Source organism: Lygodium microphyllum, chromosome 4, assembly GCF_053477565.2.
Source record: "Lygodium microphyllum isolate KBCC chromosome 4, Lygodium_microphyllum_v1.1.10, whole genome shotgun sequence".
Lineage (NCBI taxonomy): Eukaryota > Viridiplantae > Streptophyta > Polypodiopsida > Schizaeales > Lygodiaceae > Lygodium > Lygodium microphyllum.
Genome location: NC_141138.1, coordinates 71,491,259 through 71,507,429, shown reverse-complemented (window position 1 = coordinate 71,507,429; position 16,171 = coordinate 71,491,259).

Below are 16,171 nucleotides of genomic sequence, written 5' to 3'. Positions count from 1 at the left end.
ATAACAAATGTCAAGAAAAGGTAAAGAGAAGGTTGGGGACTCACATATTATGAAACATGTATCATCAAGTTTCTCTCATGTTGATGTTGGTTTAGATGGCTTTGAGTAGAGCTTGGATGAGGAGTTTGGGATTTCGTCTATTGAAACACCTGGTATGTGAAAGGCACAAGAGGATGCTAAAGCTCATGGTAGTGATCCAGGTTCGCGTATATCAAGTAGAGTAAGAAAGCCAATGCAATGATTCACATACGATAGCTATGTAGCTCATCACTATGCATATTTGAGAGAGGTGTTAGACTGTGCTCAAGATGGATTCCAAAATATAGCAGTAGTCTACTAGGCTAGATGGTTATGTGCTAGTAGAGGGAGTATTACACACTCTTCTAGGCAAAGGAAATATTGGAGAAGATACCATATAAGTTGAATAGTAGTAAAGGAAGCAAAGTGTAGTTCTTTGAAGCTGTGGATGATGATGATCATCATCTCTAGGGGTAACAGTAAACACAATATTAGTGAGTTTGGGAATCTCCCAATTCTCATTTTTTGAATAGTAAAAAGGTGGCACTCAGATAACATGCCCATAAGTTTCTCAAAACCATATGATGTGACCTATCATTGGAAAGTGCTTGAAAAATGGAATCTATTGAGCTGTAGAGTGCTCGATTTGGAATTAAAGTGTTCAAGTTATGATAAATCCAAAGATTTGACCACATGTCCCAAACTTATGGGAAATTCCCATATTCCCCAATATGGTGTTAGTAGCAAAAATTAAATTGTGTGCTAATGAAAGGACCTATAACAATAAAAAAGCATATGTTTAGTAGTTGGAAAAGTCTTCAGCAAGGTCTCTAGAGGAAGCGATATCAAAAATGAAAATGTCTTCTAATGGCAAAAAAACAATTTTTTGCTAGTTATGATGGCAATATCATCCCAAAGGACATCAAGTTGAGATGGATCAATAGTAGGTTTAAATGGGATTTGTAGAAAGCTAATGGCTAAAGGCTAAAACGTCGAATGAATCAGGTCTTGGATAAAGAAACACAAGTAACTAACTTGGTGCATTTTTGCCTTACTAGTTTTTAAAAAATGATTTATTTTTTGTAATTAGCATTAAATGCTTTTTGGGATTGCTTTAAGGAAAACTAATTAGGGATTAATATAATGTATTTAATGATTAGAGAAAATTATAATATTAGTGGATCAGTAATGCCCCTATACCACATATATTTTAAATGGATATCTATGTAGTTTGAATACTACGAAATTGCCTTAGTTCATAAGAAGTTAGAGTGAATTTTTCACTCATGAATCCTATTTGTCATCAATGGGATATCCTTGTACCGAATATGTTTTAAATGGATGTTTGCATAGTCTAAATTTTCTCCAAGTTGTCTTAGTTCACAATAACTTTCTATTCATGAATGGCAATTGATCAAACTCCAACAACACAATAAGCATTGCAATGATGGTACCATCCATAGCATAATGAGCATAGGTTCCCTTATTTGGGCTTAAGAAGGTTAGAGATGGGTGCATTATGGTGAAGAAGGCTTGCATAATATTTTATATATTGCAAATGGCTTCTGATTTCATGAGGGTTTTAAGGCATCAAGCTCACAATATTAATGACTGAGATGTTAGGTGAGTGCTATTCAAGTGGTTCAATTATCACATCTTAGATTCTTCTTAAAAATTAATTAACACTCCTCATATGGTGATAGCACACCCCTTTTCATAAGTTCTTGTATGGTGATTGTTGGGGTAAGAAATACTTGTCATCAATGTGCACGACATGGTGACAATGGGGTTAATGCACCTCCACTCCCCCTACAATCAGCTTGTGCAATCAAGCTCTGATCATGTACCTATCTTAGTCCTTGGTCTATCTCGGGATCCATTCAATATAGACTATTAAATAGGGTGCCTAGTCTCATCACAAGTAATGAATTGGTGTATTCGGTTTAAAAGAGATGCCATTTAAAGAGGATCCTAATTTCTAATGTTAGCACTCTCTAAAAATGGACTAGGGTTTTGCAAATGGATGGTAAGACTCACCATCCAAAATTGGATAGGGTCCCTTCACTTCAAAACCAGGTACCTATATCAGTCCCTGGTCTACGTTGGGATCTATTCAATACAAACTATTAAACAAGGTGCCTAGTCTCATCACAAGCAATGAATTGGTGTATTTGGTTTATATGCGATGCCATTTAAAGAGGGTCCCAATTTCTAATTTCAGCACTCTAAAAATGGGCTAGAGTTTTGCAAATGGATGGCAAGACTCACCATCCAACATTGGATAGGGTCCCTCTAATTCAACACTAGGTGCAAGTGGTTGCCTTACGTGTGGATTAGATGTGGCAATCATCCCTCTTTTTGACAAATGGATGTCTTCGTTTTAATGTAACGAACTCTCGAGGAACTCATCGGTTGGAACTGATAGAAGGGCTCTTTGGTTGGCTATGTTGCAGGTACCGAACAGGATTGCAGGTGGTGAGGGAGGAACTCGACAGGCTTGAAAGCGACGGGGGAACGATGGCGATAGCAGGGCATTCGAAAGGCGCAGCGCTAGGGCTGCTGATAGGGAGGAAGCTGGCGGAGGAAGGCACGTTCCTGGAGGCGCATCTGTTCAACCCGCCGCATCCGACGGTGGCGAGCGACTCGGGGCGGGTGGGCCGGCCCATATCGATGGCGATGAACGTGGTACACAACACGGTGGCGAACGGGCTGGCGCATATCCTGGAGAGCAAGCGGGCGAGGCAGGAGGAGAGGGAGTCATTCTACTGCATCAGACCGTGGCTGCCGCACCTGTACGTCAATGCGAAGGACCCGGTGTGCCAAGCCTACATCGGGTACTTCGAGGCAAACCGCCAACTTCCAGAGCTGCGCGGGCGCTGGTTCGTCTTCGCGCTGAGCGCCACGCCCCGCTCCGTCCGATCCATCTTCCGGAGCTTCCTCTTAGGCTCGAATCCGAACTGTCACCCGGATCACCTCATCCCCTCCGCCTACCTCCACGTCCACATGCCCCCGCCCTCTGCTTCTTCCTTCCAAGCCAATCACGAAGTCAATCAATGGCTCTCCCTCCACCTTCACGTCTCCCCCCTGACCCTCCAATTTGACGGCTTCCCTCTTGTAACATCCTGATTTTGTACAATCTAATATCTGATGCTTATCACCTCTCCCTAAACAAGCTTAAACATTTAAATAGCTCTAAGTTGTACAATCCGCCTCGTCATTTTTTCAATTCAATAGGATGTAATCTATACATTAATATCTGCATCATTTCTTAATCATCAGTTATAAACACGTGGTTCTCTCAACACTTCATTATCCCCTTATGTTCTACCCCAATTTCAAAAAACCCTCATTTGTGTCAACACACTTGAGTTATGGTTTCATCCCAATTTTGTACAATACCCAAAACTTATCACCTCTCCCTAACCAATGTTATTTTGGAGTTATACAAACCCCCTAGTCTTTTCTTCATTAGAATCTACTCCATACATTCATATTTCACATCATTTTTTAGTGATTACTTATAAATGCTCATGGTTCTTTAAAGAGTTCAAAGTAATAACTGCTAGCACTTATGTTTTCCATAAAGTCGAATATGGTTCAAAAACGACATGTAAGTCAAAATATGTTGATTATCATTGTTCTACTAAAATTGAAAGTATACAAACATACAAATTAGTTATATATCATAGAATATTAGAAAGAAACAATGGATCCTTGGATTTACGAATTTCTCAAACACACTCAGAACACACATGGCCCATAAATGAAGCACATTCTGTGCATGCATTTATGTTACTATCATATTAAGCTTAGGCCATGATTAGCATATCATTTCAAGCTAATGATTAAATCTTAATTGTAACCCTAGTAAGTTCTTAGGGGATTTTTGAATCCCTGATAGTGTCCAAATTACTCCACTAGGATATTGGTATGCTTGATGGTTGTGCTAGGAACATTATGATGTGAACAATAGTGGGATATATGTTTATAAACATTTGAACCTTCTAGCCTACACAAAGTGACTTGGAGAGTTGTGGTAGTATGCTTCTAATCCTTTGTTACTTGTTTACATGAGTTAGGGTGTTGAAGAGCTTAGCATTAGGACATTTGCTTCAATCGAAAGCTATTATGGACCTATGCCATGTGGGAGTATACTATATTGTTACCTTAATGCTTGTGTATGTGAATTTAAGTGTTGATATATCACACTATTTCATTTCTTTTGGACATCTATGCCATACACTTTGCTCTTATTGTTTTGTTTACTTAACACTACAAAAAATTTAGAGAAGAGACATGGGACACATTCTAGCGGATATGTTTACTTTCTCGTGAAAACTCATGTGTAGATGCAAAGGAATCATAGAATAACAAATGATAACATAAACACCAATTTAAGCATGGCAAAAAGTGACAAATGTATAATGATTATAAATGCACATTTACAATGTTTCCATTTTATAACTAATGCATGCTATTTTCAACTTTCCTCTTGTTGATGAACGCAAAATAGCACATTTAAAAATGTTTCCATTTTATAACTAGCACATGCTATTTTCAACTTTCCTCTTGTTGAATGAGAAGTAGAAACAAAATAGCATGCGTGCGCACACGCGCACATGCACACATGCATGCACGCACGCGCGCGCGCGCGCGCACACACACACACACACACACACACACACACACACACACACACACACAACCTGAGCTTTCAAGAGGAGTTGCAATGATGTTTAGGAGGGCACATCTTTGATTAAAGCTTACACGGTAAACTTTCCATTTTTGTTACGATTATCTTTTTCTTATTATTTGCATGGGCTTGAGGGGCACCATCACCACAAGGTTAAGGGAATTTTTTGTGTAGGCAAACAAGAACATTACTACCTCTGTGAACACATGTTGATTTGCAAAAACATGGCTATGAATGTATATTTAAACGATAAGTTACTCCACATATTCTTGAAGTTGTTAACATCATTTTTTACACAATTTTTGCTAGTTTAATTAACACATTATGTTTGTGGTTTGTTAGAGAGAAAATGTGATCTTTGCCACCATGAGGATAAACGTGCTATAGAGTTGGTTGATGGGACTATTGGGCTATTCATTAGGGGGAACATGGACTCCAAAAAGGCCTCGTAAGGAGTCGATTAGGCAAGATATTAGTTTGTTAATATTTTTCAAAGGAGTGTTTTTGTGTGTGTGTGTGTGTGTGTGTGTGTGTGTGTGTGTGTGTGTGTGAGAGAGAGAGAGAGAGAGAGAGAGAGAGAGAGAGAGAGTATATGCTACATGTAGTAGTTAGCTATGTGTAAGCTAACTATAAGCACACACTAAGTGTAGGCTAAGTAAAGCTAGGTTAGGCTTTGCTAAGAAAAATCTAACTACATGTGTAGGATAAGTATAAGGAGAATATGCCAAGCTAGGCTTAGCTTGTAAACCATAGGATGTGCTTCATCATCAACTATCTACCATATCCTCAACTTCTTGCTACATCATCTTCTAGGCTAGGCTAGAGGTAAGCTACACTAGGCTTGGCTAGGCTAGGCTTTGCTAAGCTCATGTGAAACATAGATGCAAGCGAAGTGTAGGCCATTATATGCCCAATGATGCTAGGCTTAGGTATACTCATCTATACTAAGTGGGGGCAAGGAAAGCCATGTTAGGCTCCTATTAGGCTAGGCTTCATTGAGGCTAACTATAAGCTAGTAGGCTATCCCAAGCCACCAGGTCTGGCTATGCTTGCATATGTTAAGTGTGAGTAAGGAAAGCCGTGTTAGGCTAGGCATCACTAAGCTTAGGCTAGCTATAGGCATATGCTAACTATAGGTCATGCTATGCTACTAGGATTGGCTACACTTGCCTATGCTGAGTGTGCACAAGGAAAGCCATGTTAGGCTAGGCCTCACTATGATTAGGCTGCTAAGTATAGGCATAGGCTAACTATAAGTCAACCTATGCCACTAGGTTTGGCTATGCTTGCTTATGCCAGTAGGACCAGCTATGCTTGCCTATGCTAAGTGTAGACAAGGAAAATTTTGCTAGGCTAGGCTTCACTAAGATTAGGCTAAGTATAGGCATAGGCCACTAAGATTGGTTAGCCTTGCCTATGCTAAGTGTGGGTGAAGCCCTACTGAGCTTGGCTACACTTGGGGTAAGGAATACTAGGCTTCTTAAAGTCTACATGAAGCATAGTTGTATATTAACTTGAGCTCAAGTCATGCAAAGTCGTGCTATCACTAAATAGAATCAGAGCAAAGACATAGATGCTTCATGCACCCTAGCAATTAAAGGTAAAACACATGAGCTAATAAATACAATGGGATTAAATATGTACTGTTTGAGGAGCAATTGAATAACCTTGATTGATTTAAGGAAAGCATTTCACTCGATTAAATATATAAGGAATTAAACATATCAGTTTACTTCTATAGAGTCATCTAGTTATTGCATTAAATAAATATATAATTACGTGATTTAATTATCAATTTTTTTTCTTCTTCTTCTTATGTGTTTAGGATGCACCATTTGTGCTATTTTTTGCTAGAAGAAAAGGAAAGAAAATTCATCAACCAATCAAAGGTATGGCTATCTATATTTACTTTGATTTTTGGTTTATTATTTTATTATCATGGTTTACTACAATAATAGGTGAGTTTCTATACTATCTTTTTTGTAGATATTTCTCTTCATCTTAATGCAAATTTTGATATCGTGAAGGTCATTATCTCAAGACTCCAACCCTAAGGATGAGAGAGAGAGAGAGAGAGAGAGAGAGAGAGAGAGAGAGAGAGAGAGAGAGAGAGAGAGAGAGAGAGAGAGAGAGAGAATGATGGTTGAGATAGAGGAATTTTTGGGCATCCTTCCATGCCACTCAAAGTATATCAATACATCAAAGCAAACCACAATAAAGCATCAGCATGAACTGTCCCATGAGAGTGGTAGTAATAGCAACACCGATCAATGTCCCTCTCCAAAAAACATAGAGAGAGATTGATAGAATACAAATAGCATGAAGAGAGACCAATAGAAGCCCAACAATATAAAGAGAGAGAGGTACAATCCTAGCAATAAGTGTATTACCAACTAATGCATTAGGTGGGATCCTCCATAATACTGCGGGAAAGGAGGTCATGAGCTACTTGTGTTTCGTAGTGTGCACAAACTATAGATATTTCTTTTTACGCTTCAAACAACAAGATTGAGATGCAATCCAAGTGACTATATTTGTAGTTTATGAGAAGTTCCCCAATCCCCTACATCTAAGGTTCATAGATGAGTGGGCTCAAGAAAGGATAAAAAATGCAATTTCTAATAAGAAGGCCATGGTTAAACAAAGAGTAATGACAAATAAGAAGAGGTAGAGCAAAGCTTGGATTCCAAGTCAATGCCAATCATTGCACATGGTCAAATAGATAGAGGCTCAAAGCAGAGTAGAGTGTGGGCTCTTTAGCCCACAATAGAGTAAGGCACGATGAATTCAAATGTACAAAATTTATTCATGGCATTTGGGTTAGGAGGCATTGATACAATGGGGGCTATGTAAGGATCTGATTTTCTTTTATTTTTTATATATGACTATTTAGCATGGATAGTATCTAATACTCTTGGTGATTTCATTTTGCAGTTGGGTCTAATTGGCTAAGTTCCTACTAGCCACTCTGAGACAAGCTATAAGCATCATCATAACATGCTTGATACATTGATGCACTTGTGGTAGCAAGGCATCTTCACAAAGTAGTAGTGGTCTGAAAACAAATACAAAGAATTTATTAAGTTACTTCTTTTGTGAAATACTTTGAAATTTCTTAGTTATTTTGAGCTTGAATTATGTATATCTATAGGGGCAATAACACAATGACGCAATTGTAGAGGGAGAGTGTGGTGCAAGAGAAGATGATGCTATAGAGGGCAAAGAGCATAATGTTGAGGAGAGCAATGGCGATGAGGATGATCAAAGCCTTATACGACGTCTAAAGCGACGAAAATACAAACAACAAAATTTTCCCCCGTCGTCGCAAAAAGCGTCGTTATTGACGACGCCATAGAAACGTCGAAATGTGCGTAGCGACGCATATAGCGACGCTCATAGCGAGGCCAATAGCGACACGAGCAGTAAATTTACGACGCAAATAGCGACGGTAACAGGGAAAAAAAAATTTGTGTCCATACAAAATAGTTTCTGCACTACTGCATACAAAGTGCTTGCAAACAAAAAGAATGTATACTGAAATCATAAAAATGATACATGAAATAAATACATGATCCTATAAAATACGATTGGTACAATCATGAAAGGATATCACTAATACTTAGAAAATGTCTACATAGATCAGGCGACTAAAAACTAAAGGTGTGTGAGCTCCAAGGATCCAAGGGCGAGCTACAAATCCTCATCCCCCGAAAGCTCGTCCCGCCGCAAAGGAGCATCGAACAGATTCTGCAGAAAAAGAAACAACATATCAATCCACCATACAATAATGCATTCAAATATCTCATGGTAACTACGGACAAGAAAGATGAGTGACTTATAGGGCCGCCGCATCTATACAATCGGTCGATCAATGCATTGAGACTGTGCCTCTCTGCATATCGAGTCTCAAGGCCTTGCGGATCGCGATTTGTAATGGAGTGCTGCAAAGAAAACAAAATGCTAACTGTTAGAAACATGATTGTCAGTACAAAGAATATTTCAAAAACACAAATAAGCAAAACAAAAGAGAAACATAAAAACTCCTACAAATATGTCCTGTGGCCGCCACTCCCAAGATGATGCACCACTCTGGCCTCGAGTCGTGCCCTCGCCGCCTCCCGTTGCTGACTCCAACGTCCTGGCGAGTCTGTAGCCTCCTCCCTCAGTCGGCACCAGTCCTCTGCATCTAACCACTCGGGCTTTGCGGCCCCACTCTTGATTGCCTTGCGTGCGTCGGATCATCTATGTGACATGTATGCACGCATGCAATCCATCATCCAGCCCGTAGAGAATCTATCTACTGCGGCTAGCACCGGAAACTCCTCGTGCAAGGATGCTACTATGTAGAACTTGCTCCCCTCCGGTATGTTCTTCCAATGATCCAGGACGTTGTGCCGAAAAACTTGTTGGCACAACTCCCTCATGCGAGCCATCACCCTCCTCCCCTCATCATTCATGATAACCGCTCCTGACCTACTATCAACTAGGTATCCATAACCCCTAGGAGTTTGCCTAAGATGGGTCCTCTCCCATCTCCGTCCACGCTCCGTGGCATATCCAGAAGACCCGTGTACATGTGGTGTACCGACGGGGGTACCCTCTCTCGGAGTGCCACTCAAAGGGGTGTCACCTGCTGACGGCTGCGCAAAAGCCGGAGTAACTGGAGTAGACGTCCCCACAGGTGTGACAAATCCTGGAGGTGACACAGCTCCAGCTGAATGACGAGACGGAGACACCACGTCCGTATCTCCACAGCAGCACCCCCTGATCCCGATGCAGTCCCTTCCTCTGGCCCAAGTCGTGAGCGTCGAGATCGTCTGCTCGAAGCTGAAGCATCTGATCGCGCTGAAGCAGATCTAGCAGAGCGCCCTGACAAAGAACGAGACAGCTCCTGGTCTGCCATCTCTCTGAATCTCGCGAGCTGATCTGGAGACATGCGTGCCATCATGTCCTGAAACTCCTCATCGCTCATCCCTCGACTCATCCTAAAAATGTCACCTGCACAGATAAAAAATGATGTTAGAATAATCAATTTAAACTATACAAAGCACAGTAATATAAATCATTTTTGAAAAATCCCTCTTAAAATGTATATCTTATGTACCTTTATGGAAGATCTAAACAACGAATTGAGTAATATAATTCTCCAAGAATGAAGTATTCTATGGTCCCATGTTAATCTCCTGACACAACTCTGCATACACTGGAAGGTCGATAGACATGTCACCACAAAAGAACGAGTCTGCCTCATTCTCAAAAAATTATTGGACTTTTGTATTTTCATCATTGTTAGCCGATGCGGGCTCCAAACTTGCGGTGGCCTCCACCCCTTGTAATATCGACCCCTCTATTTGCATATTTTCTTCATCTATGCCTGGAACATCGCTTTGATCATATACTCTCGCACTTCGAGGAGTTGAAGGTATAACATACCACCATCGAGGTTGTCGGGGGTTTGGATAGAAGATTACCTGTTCACAAACACGTACAAAGCGAGTTCAAACCATTCTGACATAAACCATGCCCTATTACAATTAGCAAGCAAATGACTCTTTGCACCTGTTCACAATGGGCCGAGAACACAAAGGTGTCGCGCAAATCCGTCCATTTTTTTTCGGAATCTATTTCGAGAAATCCAGATGGACCTCGTCGAACTGTTGCTCCAGCTCTTCCAAGTACCACTTTGAACCACTACACATCGAATAGTATCATGGAGAAGCTACGGTAATCCACCGTAATAATACTTTGCAAGTTCCCAAAATACTCCATCTCATCCACAACCGTGTTCGGATCTGTTCCTCGTCACCGGCTCTGTTGCTCAAACCTTGCCATGACACCACAGTCCATTGTGGAGCGCATTTTGTCAATACGCTCCACGCGAAAATGCCGTCCGCGCGACCACGCTACACTATATATTTTGTACTGCACATTGAAACACTCAAATTAGATGTAGCAAGAAAATTTAGATACGACACATTCTAAACCCCTCATTACCTTTGGACTACATCCCCTCGAGAACGCATCATACCCGTCGGAGTGCGGATAGACTTGATTACTTGCTTCACAATGCGCTCTTCAAAACCCAAGGAGCGTGAGGAAGCTGCACTCCCCCTTCAGCACTCGAGTTCATGATCCTCCGGTAAGAAAGCGACGTGTCCTTGATATACCATCTTCTTCATGGTTCGTGACCTTCGGGAGTCTAGCTGTGGCCCACAAAATGGACATGCATGATAACCTGAGGTAACCAGACCTGTAAGGCGAGCCACGACCTAGTGAATACTTGATTGAATGAAATAAAATATAGATATTACCAGCGAGAATGGAGGTCTGCTCACTTGAGTACTCTCCCAATCCCGGAAAGTCATGCATCGTCCACATGAGAATGGCTCGAATGTTGGCTGACCGCCGACCATCGCGCCTGCTCATATCTTGCACAGTGACCCCCTCCTCCCACAAAATCTTAAGCTCATCGACTAATGGACAAAGATACATGTCCATATTTTTTACTTTGTAGCAGCCCGGGACGAGCAAGCTAAGGATGAGATGTCCTTTCTTCGTAGAAAGCCATGGAGGGATGTTGTAGTTGACAAGCACTATAGGCCACACACTGTAAGAAGTCGAGCGCAGACCGAATGGGTTCACACCATCCATGGCGAGACCGAGCCGAAGAATCCACTGATATTCGTTGAACTCCATCCGTGGACCTATTCTGCACATGCCACGTTGTCAAGCTTGCCATGCCAGACGTGCGAAACATGTGGTTTATGCGGGGGATGAGCGGAAAGTGTCTGAGAACTTTTTGAGGGATGGTTTGCCCTTGCAAGTCCTGTCGATACCTGTGAGCACCACACTTTGGACATGTCTCCATAGTCTCGTATTCATCTCGAAACAATATGCAGTAGTTGATACATGCATGGATGTTATTGTAGTCCATGCCAAGCTTCCGTAAAACATGTCGTACATCATCACGAGACTCAGGCATGGTATTTGCAAGTGGTAATATATGATATTTCAATAACCTGAAAAAAATCATAAAACACCTTGAAAAAGCACAAATGTTTGCAATAATACTGTAAAAAAAACTTCAATGAAGCCTATGTGCAAGGTACCTGAATAACTCAGTCACACTCGTATCGCTTCAACTGTATTTTGCTTGCACACTTTAGAGTGCAAGCAATATCTTCAACCGAGATACTTGGCACCCATCATATAATGGTATGGATGCTTCCTCTCTAAGCGGGTTAGATGTCTCAACATCCATGGGAATCAATGCATTGATCATTGCCTCCATCTCAGGCTCCAAGATTGTAGGTAGGTCGGGAAGGTTGTCTGTCTCCTCTGGCATTGATGGTATAGATGGGCCTTGCGAGTGGTGGATTGGCTCCTGCAATCCATCCATCGCACGTCCACGAACTCTTCCAATTGGCCGCAAAGGGTGCACTCCCCCTTGGGTCGAGACATCACCCCCTGGATAGAAAATTTTACCGTTTGCTGAAAATCTGCAATCGCCTGATCAATGATCTCAGATTGAAACTCGCCAAATCGTCGTATGTCTTCTATAGACAATCGGCGTTTTCGTCTAATTGCCAACTTGCATTGAGAGCAAGGACATGGGACACGCTGATTAAGATACGTCTCGCGGTCTTGAACAATAAGACCTTCTTCGTTTTCCATCTAACGAGGCTTAAATGGATAGCTTTATGGAGATGTACGTCAAGTTGCAAGTTGACCATAAATCTTGCATTGTACATAGTAGTTGAGAGATTTTCCAATGTTATATCTCGGCCTTGTATCATGCTCAAGGATTTGTTTGTCCTGGTAGATAATTATTCGTTATTGTAAACAACTGCACTAGAGGGCTTTGAGTATAAGTAATCCATTTTGAGCATCATTGAGGATCTCTTAGTCTAATAATAAATCAGTCTCAACAAAAAGCATCTTAGAAATGTGGTTTTTTTGTCCTAGGATCGCATATTAAAATTAATCCCATCTATGAAATTTATCAACTATAGTAATAAAATTTATTTCAATCAATTCTACTCATAGTCATAAGACCTGAGAGAAAATATCCTATACTCAATTTAAGGGATTCTTCTTCTATAACAATACTTTTGGGTTCATTTTGATGAGGTACCGTAATGACCATTAGCTAGGGTATCATTTTCTTTTAGTCCTTCCATTGACTAGTTGGCATGATTTCTAATTTGTTATACCTATAAAGTTAATACAAAAACAATGAATTATGCATATCACAATTAGATCCCCTACTTGGACATTATGAAGGACATGACCAATTTTAAGCCATCTTAAAGAGTCACCAATGTACGTGGCCCATGGCAAAGCACATTGCATACCATTATCGATAAGTCTATTATCTTAAATTTCCTTCCCCTCCCTCTCCCTCTCTTTCTCTCCCTCTCCCTCTCTTTCTCTCTTTCTCTCTCATTTCCTCTCCTAAACAAGCAAAAAAGAAAGTGATTCAAACATTAAACAAGCAAGAGGGAGAGTGAGAGAGAGAATGCACTCTCTCTCTCTCACCCTCACCCTCACCCTCTCTTTCTCTTTCTCTCCCTCTCTCATTTCCTTCCTCTCCCTCTCCCTCTCCCTCTCTTTCTCTTTCTCTTTCTCTTTCTCTCTCTCCCTCTCCCTCTCCCTCTCCCTCTCTTTCTCTCTTACTCTCTCGTTTCCAAAACATCTTCTATAATTAAGATCCCTTTATGCATAGTTGTATGTTTGCGTAATTTACTCACAAACATACAATTAGAATAAAATAATTTTGATTGATTATATTCCATAAAGTGTGTTCTCTTGCCCATACAGGAGAAAATTTACAATTTCACGTGTTGCCTCATCCGGCGCATCTGCACGTCACCAAGATCAAATCCACCTATAGCTAGCTTTTTAGGTGTCCCAAGTAAAACTCGGGCCATACAGGGAACCAAGTAGTTCCTAGATGCGTAAAGGATTTACTAGCCAGAGCCCCCTTGGCATCCTGTCTACCTTCTACTTAATGTGATCTCTGCTGGGAGACCTCTCACCATCGGAGTTAGTCCATGCTTTCGCAGTAGTAAAAACATCCCTTCTTGGTATGGAGATTCAACACATATCCTTGGGGGAGGTATAGCGATCCTCAATTTTTACATGTTCCAATACTTATTTCAATCAGGATCTAATCTAGAAAATCACAAACAAGATTGATGTCTTCAAGCAATTATGACTTCAAACAATCATGCAACTTTCAAGTGATGATTAATCTCATAGCAACATTCGACCTTTGAAATTCACGAAGTGAGCTCTTTCCCTTGGAATTTAACTAGGGTATCTAGATTTTTGGGTCTCTAACTTCCCCATTTAAGGTTTATGATGACATTCTTGTAACCCAAGTTTCTTGTCCTTAAGTCAGTTTCTTCAACTTGGAGATATTTCCGGTCTTCAAAATCTTCTAGATTAAAACTATATCCTTGACTAATTTCTTCAAGTTTTCGTTCTTAATAAATTCGTCTTGAAAAATTCCTCATGATTTCTCTTGAATTCTAAGATTTCATAGTTTTCCTAACAGTTTCTAGCATATAAGATTTTCTAATAATTTAGTAAGTGAATACTCTAAGATCGCAGTATTTCTTAAGAGACTTATCTTATTTCTATTGAATTCAGATAATTTTTTTAAGAAAAACCTGTGGTATCGCAATTGGTAAAGGGTTGTTATCCATGCTCGTGACTCCGTTAGTGACTCCTGCGCTCTCAACTCCAACCGTTGTTTCCATGTTGGTAGGGTCATTCGCGATTCTCGCTTTTTGAATTATTTTCCGTTAGGGCCATGATGGAAATGTGATTCATAGAAGAAGAAGTACATGGTAGTAATTTCGGCTAGCAAAGGCATAAGACTCTCGATGATGATGAGGTTATTGTGGGATTTGATGATGTAGGCCTTGTGGATGGTTCTTCTTGCCTTATGGAGAGCAATACTTCTCTCTCTCTCACCTTGGCAAGTAAGGTTAAGAACAAGAGTAGCTCTTTCTCTAGTATAGAGCAAGAGAGAGAGAATAGGTATGATCTCTCTCTCTCTAGTAAGACAAATTGTATGCGCAAGAGCAAGAGTGAGAGAATAGGCATGACTTCTAACCGGCCGATTGATAGAATAGGATAGAGTTCTTTAGTGTCTTCTCTTCTTGGATTAGAGTAGAAGAGGATGAGAGACCTTCAGTGTATCCCCCCCCTTGGGTTGAAAGGAATGGTGTCTCCTTGTCTCACAGAATAGAGTCTCCTCCTTCTTAATTGACATCTCATCCTTGTCAAGATTGCTCTTGTTCCTCTCCCTGGTCATCCCCATGCCCTCAATTTATAGTTTTGTGGGGGGGGGGGGGGGGGGAGAGGGTCATTCATCAAAAGCATTGGATGATTTTGTTTACATGTGATTTTTTTTTTGGGTTATTATCTATCCTAGTCTATAGTGCAATGTTGACGTTCGTGATGAGGAGGATATTGTTGATGTTCGCAATGATGTTGCTGTCGTTGTTTGGCCAGTTTTTCCTTTTTTTAAACAAAAAAGAAAGAAAGAAAAAATTACGTAATACATAAAAGTAATACATAAAAATGTATTACGTAAGAAGATTACATCCTCTTCCCCTTAGAGGAATTGAGATGTCCTCATCTCGAGAGAAGTTGGGTGTATTGTTTACGCAGGGTTTGTTCATCAATCCAAGTGGCATGCTCCTCATGTAATCCTTCCACTAGATGAGATATTCTCTAAGGGTCCTATTCCTAAGGATTCTTTCTTTTACATCCAAGATTCTATCAGGTTGAAGTTCAAGTATACCTTAGCTCAACATCACATCTTGTTGATCATCAAGAATATGATCAGGATTAGGTACATAGGGCTTCAAGAGACTTACATGGAATACATCATGAACTTTTAGGGTTTCAAGAAGTTGCAGCTTATAAGCATTAGGTCCAAGAGCCTTTATGAATTTGTAAGGTCCACAGTATCTTAGGCTTATCTTCTTGCATTTTCCCAAGGATAAAGAAATCCTCTTTGGGCGTACATGAATAAAAACCTTGTCCCTTTCTTGGAAGATTGGCTCTTTTCTCCCTAGGTCAACATAGGCTTTCTACCAATCCTTGGCAGTTTGTATATCTTGCTTGATGGTTTTGACTTGTTTGTCCATCTCTTCAAGCATCTTCTTAGAAGCTTCAACCTTCAAGGTAGGTTGGAGAAGTTTAGCGAAGTTAGGCATTCTTGCCCATATAGAGCTTGAAATGGGATCATCTACATACTCTGATGATAGGACGCATTGTAGGAAAATTCCACCAAAGATAGATATTGTATCCACCGTCTGGGTTCTTTGCAACAATATGCCCTAAGTATGTCTTCAATGACATGATTTACACACTCTGTTTGCCCATGATAAGTTGTACTAAAACAAAGCTATGTACCGAGAGCTTCAAATAATGCCTTCTAAA